The sequence below is a fragment of the Mesoplodon bidens genome (assembly GCF_964165515.1).
Source record: "Mesoplodon bidens genome assembly, chromosome: 9".
Taxonomy (NCBI): domain Eukaryota; kingdom Metazoa; phylum Chordata; class Mammalia; order Artiodactyla; family Ziphiidae; genus Mesoplodon; species Mesoplodon bidens.
Window position 1 is genome coordinate 31,430,834 of NC_138166.1, and position 11,686 is coordinate 31,442,519.

The 11,686-nt window shown below is 39.0% G+C and overlaps 1 pseudogene across 1 annotated transcript; it reads right to left on the bottom strand.

Moving 5' to 3' along the window:
• Positions 1–2,642: 2,642 nt before the first annotated feature.
• LOC308623003 (small ribosomal subunit protein eS4-like) lies at positions 2,643–3,273 on the bottom strand (annotated as a pseudogene). Its single transcript has one exon. The product of its transcript is annotated as a small ribosomal subunit protein eS4-like (transcript).
• Between the last annotated feature and the right edge of the window lie 8,413 nt (positions 3,274–11,686).

Below are 11,686 nucleotides of genomic sequence, written 5' to 3' on the forward strand. Positions count from 1 at the left end.
CCAAATTAAGGCCCTCCTATGTGTCAGGATCTGTGTAGTCAAAAGAGAGACTAAGACAAAGCTTTCTATGTGTTTTTATATGATCCTTATCACAAATGCTATCAGGTAAATATTGTTCTTCCCACTTGACAAATTTCAAAAGTGAGGCTCAGAGATGTTAAATAATTTGTTTAAGATCACACTGCTGTTAAGTGGCAGATCCAAGATTCAAGTCCATACCTGTCTCATCCTTAAACTTGTCTTCTTTTCATTCTTTTTTATTTTACTTTATTTATTTATTTATTTATTTTTATTTATATTTTTTTAATTTTTTGCTTTATAACAAATTTAATCAGTTATACGTATACATATGTTTCCATATCCCCTCCCTTTTGCGTCTCCCTCCCACCCTCCCTATCTCACCCCTCCAGGCGGTCACAAAGTACCGAGCTGATCTCCCTGTGCTATGCGGCTGCTTCCCACTAGCTATCTACCTTATGTTTGGTAGTGTATATATGTCCATGCCGCTCTTTCACTTTGTCACAGCTTACCCTTCCCCCTCCCTTTTCATTCTTTTTTCATCCTAATGTATGAGGGATGTTTGGGATATTTATTATAAGCCAAATTGAATTGTGTACTGCTTATTTCCCCATAATATATCCCTTTTACAGAGAACTTTAGGAACTCGCCTAACTTCACACATCAATTTTAGTTTAGAACCAAGTGAATTATGGTTTGAATTAATTAGGAGGCTTTTGGTTGCAAGTAACAGAATATCTGACTAAACATGGCTAAACAATGGGAGTCTATTATCTTATATAAAAAGAAGTCTAGATGTGAGAAGTTCCAGAATGTTTAATGATGCTTGAGCTCTTGGTCAGCTAGACTACAGTTTTATTGTTTTTCTCCTCATGGTCACAAAATAATTGCTACCATTCTAAACATTATGCCCTCATCAGACAATATCAGCAATAGGAAAGGATTTTCTTCTCATATGACTCTATTTCATCAGGGAATTTAAAAAATAACCTTCAGCTGATTTTCCCTTATAATTAATTGACCCCCAATGTGTCACACTTTTTTTTTTTTTTTTTTTTTTTTTTTTTCTTTTTGCGGTATGCGGGCCTCTCACTGTTGTGGCCTCTCCCGTTGCGGAGCACAGGCTCCGGATGCGCAGGCCCAGTGGCCATGGCTCACGGGCCCAGCCGCTCCGCGGCATATGGGATCCTCCCAGACCGGGGCACGAACCCGTATCCCCTGCATCGGCAGGCGGACTCTCAACCACTGCGCCACCAGGGAGGCCCTGTCACACTTTTATACTTAAGCCAATGAAATAAAGGGAAATGAGATTACCAGGACTGGCTTAGGCCAATTATGATTTATTCCCAGAGGCAGAATTGACCTTCCCGGAGCATTTTGCTGCCTGATGCTTGAACGAGTTTGGCATTCTAGTAGTGATGGAGAAAGGAAGAAATGTAGTTGGATCCACAGTGTCTGCTACAGGGTTCTATGCCAAAGGCTTATAACAGTGAAAGCCTCATAACAATAGACCTGCATGGGCAGGGTCACTGTGCTGATTCACTGCTTCTTGTGGGTTGGAGGGGACACTCCTTAATAACTACCGCCTCTCTGTCATCCCTTCCAGGTGGCTTAATGCAAAAAGTTAGGTTCAAGTTTCTGACTTTACACTTGTGATAAATAATCATCATTCTTTGGTACATGGTGTTTTCCATAAAGCATATTACTGTTCCAAATTCTTACTACTTTGCTTCAAATATTTTTGAAGAAAGAACAATATGAGTCATCTTTCCCAGGACTGGAAATGTGAGTACCTCCCTTTGGAAATGGCACACAAATACGTAACTGAAAATGGCAAGCACTCTCATCATCAATTTGTGTTCCTGGTATAACAGTAACACAGTAATATAATCATAATAGTGATGATTAATAATAACAATAGCTACCTTTTATTGAATGGTGCCAACCACTGGGCTGAGAATATTTATACACACATATATTTTTTTCTTTTCTTTTTTTAAATTGAAGTAGAGTTGATTTACAATACTGTGTTAGTTTCAGTTGTACAGCAAAGTGATTTAGTTATACATATATATATTTTTTCAGATTATTTTCCATTTAGATTATTATAAGATACTGAATATAGTTCTCTGTGCTATTCAGTAAATCCTTGTTGATTATCTGCTTTATATATAGTGGTGTGTTTCTGTTAATCCTGTACTCCTTCCCCCTGCCCTTTCCCCCTTGGTAACCATAAGTTTGTTTTCTATGTCTGTGAGACTGCTTCTGTTTTGTAAATAAATTCATTTGTATTATTTTTTAGATTCCACGTATAAGTGACATCATATGGTATTTGTCTTCTCTGTCTGAATAATTTCACTTAGTATTATGATATTTTCTAGGTCCATCTGTGTTGCTGCAAATGGCATCATTTCATTCTTTCTTATGGCTGAGTAGTATTCCATTGTATATATGTACCACATCTTCTTTATCCATTCATCTATCGACGGATACTTACTTAGGTTGCTTCCATGGCTTGGCTATTATAAATAGTGCTGCTGTGAACACTGGGATGCATACACACATACATTTTTTTTTAATGTAGTCTTATCTTTAAGTACAAGTCATGTCACTTAGAGATCATTTTATCCACTGCTCTGTTTGGCCACCAGTCTCTTGTCTCTCTCCTCAGCAAAGGTAAGGTGGATACAGTTTCCACGGGGAAGAGAGATCCACAGTTTGTTGCCCAGTGTCAGATTTGGTGAAGTCAGTAATCTTGCCAGTCTCCAAATCAATTTGAATAGTTTCATTCATCTTGATGAGGGGATCAGGGTAGGGGATGGTGTGAGCATAGTGGGTCACCAGATGAGGGATTCCTTTTGTCCCCACAAAGATCTTTCTCACTTTGCACAACTTATACTTGGCCTCCTCTGGTGTAATATGAACAGCAAAGCGACCCTTGGTTTCATAGGTCAGATGAAAATTCTCTCCAGTCTTGTCAACGCCGATGACATATATAAAACCAGCAGGGTAGGTTATATCAGTGTGGATATTGCCATCAATCTAAATGAAACGTTGCATGCAGATCTTCTTTAGTTCATCTCCTATTAGGGCATACTTAAGTCTGTTCCTTAGGAAAATGATTAGGGGGAGATGTCCCCTCAGCTTGTGGGGTCCTCTAGATGGACAAGGAACAAACACACCAGTCAGTTTATCCAGCATCCAATGCTCTGGAGCTGCTACGTGCTTCAGGTGCTTCTTGGGACCATGAGCCATGGCTGCACTAGGCATGAAAAGAGCCACACATACATTTAAAAAAATAAATTTATTTATTTATTTAATATTTTATTTTTGGCTGTGTTGGGTCTTCGTTGCGGCGCGTGGGCTTTCTCTAGTTGCGGCGAGTGGGGGCTACTCCTCATTGTGGTGCTCGGGCTTCTCACTGCAGTGGCTTCTCTTGTTGCGGAGCATGGGCTCTAGGCACGTGGGCTTCACTAGTTGTGGCACGCAGGCTCAGTAGTTGTGGCTCATGGGCTCTAGAGAGCAGGCTCAGTAGTTGTTGTGCACGGGCTTAGCTGCTCCGCGGCATGTGGGATCTTCCTGGACCAGGGCTCGAACCCGTGTCCCCAGCATTGGCAGGGGGATTTTTAACCACTGCGCCCCCCAGGAAGTCCCCACACATACCTTTTTAATCCTCATAACAATGACATGAGATAGGGTTGAATATCCCCATTTTATATGCAAGAGAACTAAGGGGGAGGTTATGGGACTTGCCCAATTTTACACAGCTGGGAGTTAAGCTTTGAATCCTGTCCACTGATTCAGAGCAAGCCTGCTGAATGTCTGTGCTGTGCTGCTCTCACTGAGCTCATGACCTCACCTGCTACAGATGAAGAACAAGGGTGTGGAAAGGGAGTGGGAAGAGAGACGTCTTCCAAAGGCTGAAACTGATCACCATTGGGGAGGATTTCAAAATTCATTTGTAAGAAGACAAATCTCAAGTTAGAGTTTTAGAGAAACATTATTGTATTGTCAAGGCTATCTGGGGTCAAATCCAAGCTTTACCATTTTCTAGCTGCATAGCCTGGGCCAGATTATTTCTGCTGTCACTGTCTCCGGGTCTTCATGTGTAAATAGAGATAATAATAGTCCCTACTGCATAGAACTACAGGGAAGATTAAATGAGTTAATGGACATAAAGCACTTAAAACAGTGGCTGAAATTTTATGTCATTGAGAGGATGTTGAAATAATGGGGGAAATAATGTGAGTCAGATGAGCTTGGGTTTAAATCCTGACTCAGCTACTTAGCTACTGTGTGACCTGGTCCAAAATGTTAGACTTTGTGTACCTAATGTATGGCTTGTGTTAATAAACAGGTTTTAAGAATATGACCTGTTTTAGCACTACAACATTACCCCTTCCCCTACAATCATTTCTTCCTATTTTGATAGGTCTGATTGATAACAAGTGACATTAAAATCGGGTTGATGCTGCTTTGAGTATAGCAGCTCAGATTCCTCTACCTTAAAGATAAGTAGACCTCAGTACATTATCTCAAATTAATGTCTGGCCAAAGGATTTTCACAAGTGAAACATTTAGTACTGAAAGGAGGGGGAAATGTTAGTAAAGGTGATAGCAGTTATCCACTAGGTATTTCATCTTCTGAATGTCTCAGCAAAAGAATCTGGACACTGAGTAGGAGGCAAACATATGTGCCTAGTTGTTGTTGCTGCTTGTAATAAATACCTTTAAGTAGAAGTGCTGCTACTGCTACAGTTTTGGGCAGGCCCCCGACTGTCCCGATACTTTCTTCTTCCAGAATCATTCCTCCTCCTTATCTTAAATAGATTTTTTTAGAGTATATGGTTTCTTTAGAGCCCTGTTTCGGGCCAGATGCTACATAAGAGTGAAATCTGACAAATGAATTCACTCAAGGGTGTTAGTGACCGGTATAACTGCAGTTTACAGTGAGTGACCAGAAAGAACTGCAACTTACAAAATTAGATACATGCATTTCTAACAAGAGTCTGGGTGGGTAGAGATGTTAGAGTGGGAGACTCTCTAAGGCTCCTCCCGTCTCACGTGGTCTGCTTTCCATCAAAAAGCTTACATTGGCCCCGGTGGACTAGACTTCAGTATATGTACCAGTTTACACCCCAAGCAAGCTAAGAGCAAGGTAGGACTCCAGTGGGGCTGTAGAGATTCACTTCCTTTGGTTTTATCTCTTCATTTGGGGCAGGGCCTTTTCCCTGGACACAAGCCAAGCACATTTAGTCACACCAAAATATCTTTTAACCTGAATAATATGAACAGTTAGAGCTATAATTTTATCTTACAATTATTTATTTTTTTTGTTACCTAAGGTTAAGCCTGCCCCGTGATGAAGTTGTTATTTTGTAAAATTTTTTATTATGAGAGACTCAAACTCCAAATAACTCAGGCTAGAAGACAAACTGCTGTCCTGAAATTGCTCAAGCTATGGCCCAAATGTCCACCTACCTTTAAACTTTATGGAGATGGGCTAAAAATATTTCCACTTTGGTAAGCACCAGGGGTTCGGATGAGTACTTATGGGAATCATGATTTGCTGGACTGCCATTCTGCTTTCTGAGATAAAATGGTAATCAATTTTTAAGCTGAAGACTTTTTACAATGCAGCTGACAGGCCAAAAGCAATTTTCAGTTTTTCACAAGGATCCAGGGAGTAGAATTCCCTACCACACCAATAAGCATTTCTTGGCAGCCGCTTGCTAGATGTGCCTAGAGCTCTCGGCAGAAGCTATAATAAACTCGTCCTTCCTCCCTCTATGACACCAGCCATTCACAGTTGATTTATAGCGCTTTCTGAGAAAGGCAATCCTCCGTCCTAAGGGACATCAAAATGAAAAGCACACCAAATGAAGTGTTTAATTTCATCAGCCCAAGAATTAAGTAAACAGTCTTTTTATAGTAGGGTTTATAATCGCAAAGGAGCCTTCTGTTAGAGAGACTTGATTACATGAGCCCTTATAAAATAAACTTCTGGCATAGATTATGTGTCATTTAAAATTGTAGCAGGGAATAACATTAGAAGGTAAACCTGTTCAATTCCTTCCTTATAAGACCACATGCATTTTTTTACCATAACAAGTAGATACTATAATATATCAATATGATAGAAGTTTATTTCTTTTCATTTTTTAAATGAATAGACTCTTTTTTAGAGTAATTTTAGGTTTATAGAAAAACTGATTAGGAAGTACAGAGTTCCTACACACTTCCTCCACTGCCTCTTCCCGCCCCAGAGTTTCTCCTATTATTAACATCTTGCATTAGTGTAGTACACTTGTTGCAATTGAGCCTATACTGATCCATTATTATTGACTAAAGTACTTAGTTTACAATAGGGTTCACTCTCTGTGTTGTCCATTCTCTGGGTTTAAACAAATGTATAATGTATGTCGTATCCACCATTACAGTATCATACAGAATAGTTTCACTGTCCCAAAGGTCCCTGTTCTCCATCTATTTATTCCCTTCCTCCCCCTGACCCCTGGCAACCACTGAACTTTTTCTATCTCTATAGTTTTATCTTTTCCAGAATGTCATATAGTTGGCATTGTACAGTATTTAGCCTCTTCACACTGGTTTCTTTCACTTAGCCATATGCATTTGTAGGAGAGCAAAATTGGCCATCCCAAAATGTCTCTTTGGCTTGTGGTTTATTTCGAACTGAAAACAATCAAGGCCCTAAAGACTCAGGAAGAAACTTTGACCTCTCTCTTAGCTGCCTAAAGCATTTAAATGCCCTGTTCCCGGAATAGAGCTGTCACCAGGGATATATGGAAAGAATATGGGGTAGGTGTGGTAGGGGAAACTTGGCAGGGCCTGGAGATCAGAGTCCACTCTGTGTCCCATTGCCTTTGAGTGGCCCAGAAAACATTTGTTTACCAAACATTTGCTTTTCCAACTTCATGTGAATTGCCTTCCTCTGCTTTGAAGTCCCAAACTACTACTTGAAACATCCTCTTTTGTCTTTAGCTGAAGAGGGCATTTAAGGTGAGGGTTTCAGCCATTTTGGTGGGTTACTCAGTTTTCCTGGGTCTCTCCCATGTACACTTGTTATTAAACTTTTGTATAATTCTCTCCTATTTATCTGTCTCATGTCAATTTAATTCTTAGACCAGCCAGAAGAACCTAGAAGAGTAGAGGAAAATTTCTTCCTCCTTAAGGTTCATCCAAGCCTTTGCGTGACTTAACAGTTTATTTATTTTTTATTGCTAAATAATATTTCATTGCAAGGATTACAACAATTTTTTTATCCATTCACTTACTAAAGGACATCTTTGCTGCTTTTGGCAGTTATGAATCAATTTATTATAAAAATTTGTATGCAGATTTTTGTGTGAACATAAGTTTTTAACCCAGTTGGGTAAATACCAAGGAGCATGAGTGCTTGTTTATACATAAAGGTATGTTTAGTTTTATAAGGAACTGCAAAACTGTCCTCCAAAGTGACTGTAACATTTTACATTCCTACCAACAATGAATGAGAATTCCTGTTGCTTCACATATTTGCTAGCATTTGGTGTTGCCAATGTTTTGGATTTTAGCCTTTCTAATAGGTATAGAATGATATCTCATTGTTGTTTTGATTTGTCCACATGCATTTTGAAATGTCTCAAAACATATTTCTCCCTCCTGATCTGGGGTTCTTAACCTGGAGTTGAGAGATGGGATTTAGGCCCTTTGTGAAATCGTGTGTAAAATTGTGTGTGATTTTTCTGGAAGAGATTTCTCAATCACAAAGTTGAAGAGCCATCAATTTAGAGTATTTTATCATTTAAAAAAATGTAAATCACTGTTACAATATTATCATATTCCATGTTGTTTATATATATATATATTTATTTATTTTTGTCTATGTTGGGTCTTTGTTGCTGCACGCGGGCTTTCTGTAGTTGCAGCGAGTGGGGGCTACTCTTCGTTGCGGTGCACAGGCTTCTCACTGCGGTGGCTTCTCTTGTTGCATAGCACGGGCTCTAGGCACGCGGACTTCAGTAGTTGTGGCTCGCGGCTCTAGAGTGCATACTCAGCAGTTGTGGTGCACTGGCTTAGTTGCCACGGCATGTGGGATCTTCCCCAAAGAGGGCTGGAACCCGTGTCCCCTGCATTGGCAGGCGGATTCTTTTTTTTTTTTTTTGCGGTATGCGGGCCTCTCACTGTTGTGGCCTCTCCCGTTGCGGAGCACAGGCTCCGGATGCGCAGGCTCAGCGGCCATGGCTCACGGGCCCAGCCGCTCCGCGGCATATGGGATCCTCCCGGACCGGGGCACGAACCCGTATCCCCTGCATCGGCAGGTGGACTCTCAACCACTGCGCCACCAGGGAGGCCCATGGCAGGCGGATTCTTAACAACTGCATCACCAGGAAAGTCCTATGTTTTTTAAAAGGTTAGACTACAGGCAATCACGTTCATGATCGTCCAACACATTTGTAGAACATCTTTAATGTGGCAAGCATAGTATTAGGCACCACAGAGTCAAAGCTCAAAAACACATGATCTCTGGGACTTCCCTGGTGGTCCAGTGGTTAAGACTCTACGCTCCCAATGCAGGGGGCCCGGGTTTGATCCCTGGTCACGGAACTAGATCCCTCGTGCATGTTGCAACTAAGAGCCCACATGCTGCAACTAAAAGATCCCTCATGCTGCAAGGAAGATCCTGCATGCCACATCTAAGACTGGGCACAGCGAAATAAATAAATATGAAAAAACAAAACAAAACAAAAAACATGATCTCTGTTCTTAAGAAATTCAGGCTGGTGCAACTCATATTATCAGGCAGTAATCATAAAAGAAGACTCAAAGACTGCTGTGTCACATTCACAATTAACTCTGGATGCTCAGTCCTGCTTGTGCCAGTAGATGTCATTGTAGTGTAGGCCAGCTAACTGATCAGCTACCCCAAAGAAAAGGAATTCAGAAATGTCTTTTTTTCCCCTTGATGCATGATGCACATACATGTTAAAAAGATATCATGTAGATTTTTTTTCTCTTATTGACAAAGACATAGAGCCACCATAAGTATAAAACTGTGGTTATTTTGAAAGTTAAAGGAGATTTTGAAGCCTAAGTAAAAAATATTTCTGCAAAAAGTATATACATAACGAGTAACATCATAAGCCTTAATATAGAATGTAGCTTGCAACTTGAGACTATTAAGCTTTCAACATGATCTTGAGGTTTATTAAGGCTTCCATTTAAACAAGCAACAATTACCTTTACTTATATTTAATACCATCTTGCTTTTCTCCTGTAAAGCCCAAAGACAAATTGAATACAGTAGCAGTGAAAGATTTAAGTTTTAGTGTTTATGACATATGTTGTTTCAGAGAGTATTATTCTGTTAGGAAATAAGAATTTTGTACAAGGAAAAGCTGTACAAAGTGTAGCTTTTTAAAGTGCTCATTCATTCAATAAATAAATTATGCTAATGCCCAAGAATTTCCAAGCCTTGTACTAGTATTGGAAATACAAAAATAAATAAATTATATGCCCTGTCCTTAAGGAGATTATATTCTAGTGAGAGAGAATTTGGATTTTCTTTTGTTTTTTGTTTTTTTAAAACAAAAATTAGGGTAGCAATTGCATAGACGAAGACTCAGTTGGAATTAACATGTGTTTTTTGGCTAGTCCCAAGCCAGGAAGAGACCAATGAGGTACACTAATATACAGCTGTGCCAAGGCTTAGAGCTTTTTCTTTAATACTAAGGCACTGAGGTTCTGGATTCAGTTACTGAACCAATGAGTATGTCTACCTTACTGTTTGTCATCCATACCCTAAAGAGGCTTTGTTGATGCACACTATTTTTCATATAGGGAGTCATTTTGAAGAGGCTCTTTTGTTCATCAAGTAAGTGGGTGAAAATTGTACTGAGAGGGTTGACATAAGAAACTCATTATATTTTTTAAAATATTTATTTATTTATTTGGTTGTGCTGGGTCTTAGTTGTGGCATGCGAACTCTTAGTTGCGGCATGCATGCGGGATCTAGTTTCCTGACCAGGGATTGAATCCGGGCTCCCTGCATTGGGAGCATGGAGTCTTAAGCACTGTGCCACCAGGAAAGTCCCAGGAAACTCATTTGATAAGGCCAGCATTATCCTGATACTGAAACCGGACAAAACCATTATGAGAAAAGAAAACCTGCATAAACATAGACCCCCAAATTCCCAACAGAGTATTGTCAAATCAAATCCAACAATATATAAGAAGGATAATACATCATGATCAAGGGAGTTCATCCCAGGATGGCAAGCTGACATAATAGTGAAACAAAATCAATGTAATTCACCATATCAATAGGCTAAAGAAGAAAAATTATATGATCATCTCAATGGATGCAGAAAAAGCATTAAACAAAATTCAATATCCATTCATGATATAAACTCTAAGCATACTAGAAATAGAAAGAAACTTCCTCAACTTAATAAAGGACATCTATGAAAAGCTTAGAGCTAACATTATACTTAATAGTGAAAGACCGAATGCTTTCCCCTGTGATCAGCAACAAGGGAGGATTGTATACTCTTACCATTGCTATTCACCATCTTACTGGAGGTTGTAGCCAGTGCAATAAAGAAAGAAAAATATGCAAACAGATTGAAGAGGAAGAAATAAAACTGTTTGTATTTACAGGTGACATGACTGTCTATATAAGAAATCTCAAAGAATCGACAAAATAGCTACTGTAATTAATACATGAATTTAGCAAGTTTGCAGGATACGTGCTCAATACACAAAAATCATATATATATATATATATATATATATATATATATGCAAAAGTTGGAAGGTGAAATAAAAAATATCACTGCATAATAGGACTAAAACCATTAAATACTTATGTATAAACCTAACAAAACATGTGTAAGTTTTGTATGCTGAGAACTATAAAATATATATCTCTAAAGAAAGAAGTATCTGAGTTCATGGATTGGAAGACTCAATATTGTTAAAATTCCTATTATTCCCTAATTGTTATAGTGTGATCAGTGTGATCCTAATAAAAATTCCAGCAGATTTTTTTCTTTTCTAGAAACTGGCAAGCATATCTTAAACTTAAATAGGAAAGCAAAAGTATAGTCAAAACAATTCTGCAGAAGAATGGCTAAATGAATGGTGAAACAATTTTGAAAAAAAAGATAAAAGTTGGAAGAATCACACTACTACCTGATTTCAAAACTTGCAAGCCAGAGTAATCAAGACAGGGTGGTACTGGCAAAAGGACAGACAGACACAAAACGATGAAACAGACTAGAGCAAGTGTTGTCAAACTACAACCTAAAAGCCTAATCTGGCCTGCTGTCTGTTTTGTAAATTAAGTTTTGTTGATACAAAAAAATAGCCAGGCTTATTTATTTACATATTGTCTATTACAGCTGCTACTATGCTGTAATGCCACAGTTGATTAGTTACAGCAGGGACTGTAGGGCCTTTGAGCCTAAAATCTTCTTTATCCTTCCCTTTACAAGAAAAGTTGGCCAACTCCTAGAATAGAATCCAGGCATAAAACAACTCATATATGGTCAATTGATTTTTGGCAAACATGCTGAGGAGAACGTGAAAACATACAATGGAGAAAGGATAGACTTTCAATATGTGTTGTTGCAACAATAGATGCTGGACGTATATGTGTAAAAATGTG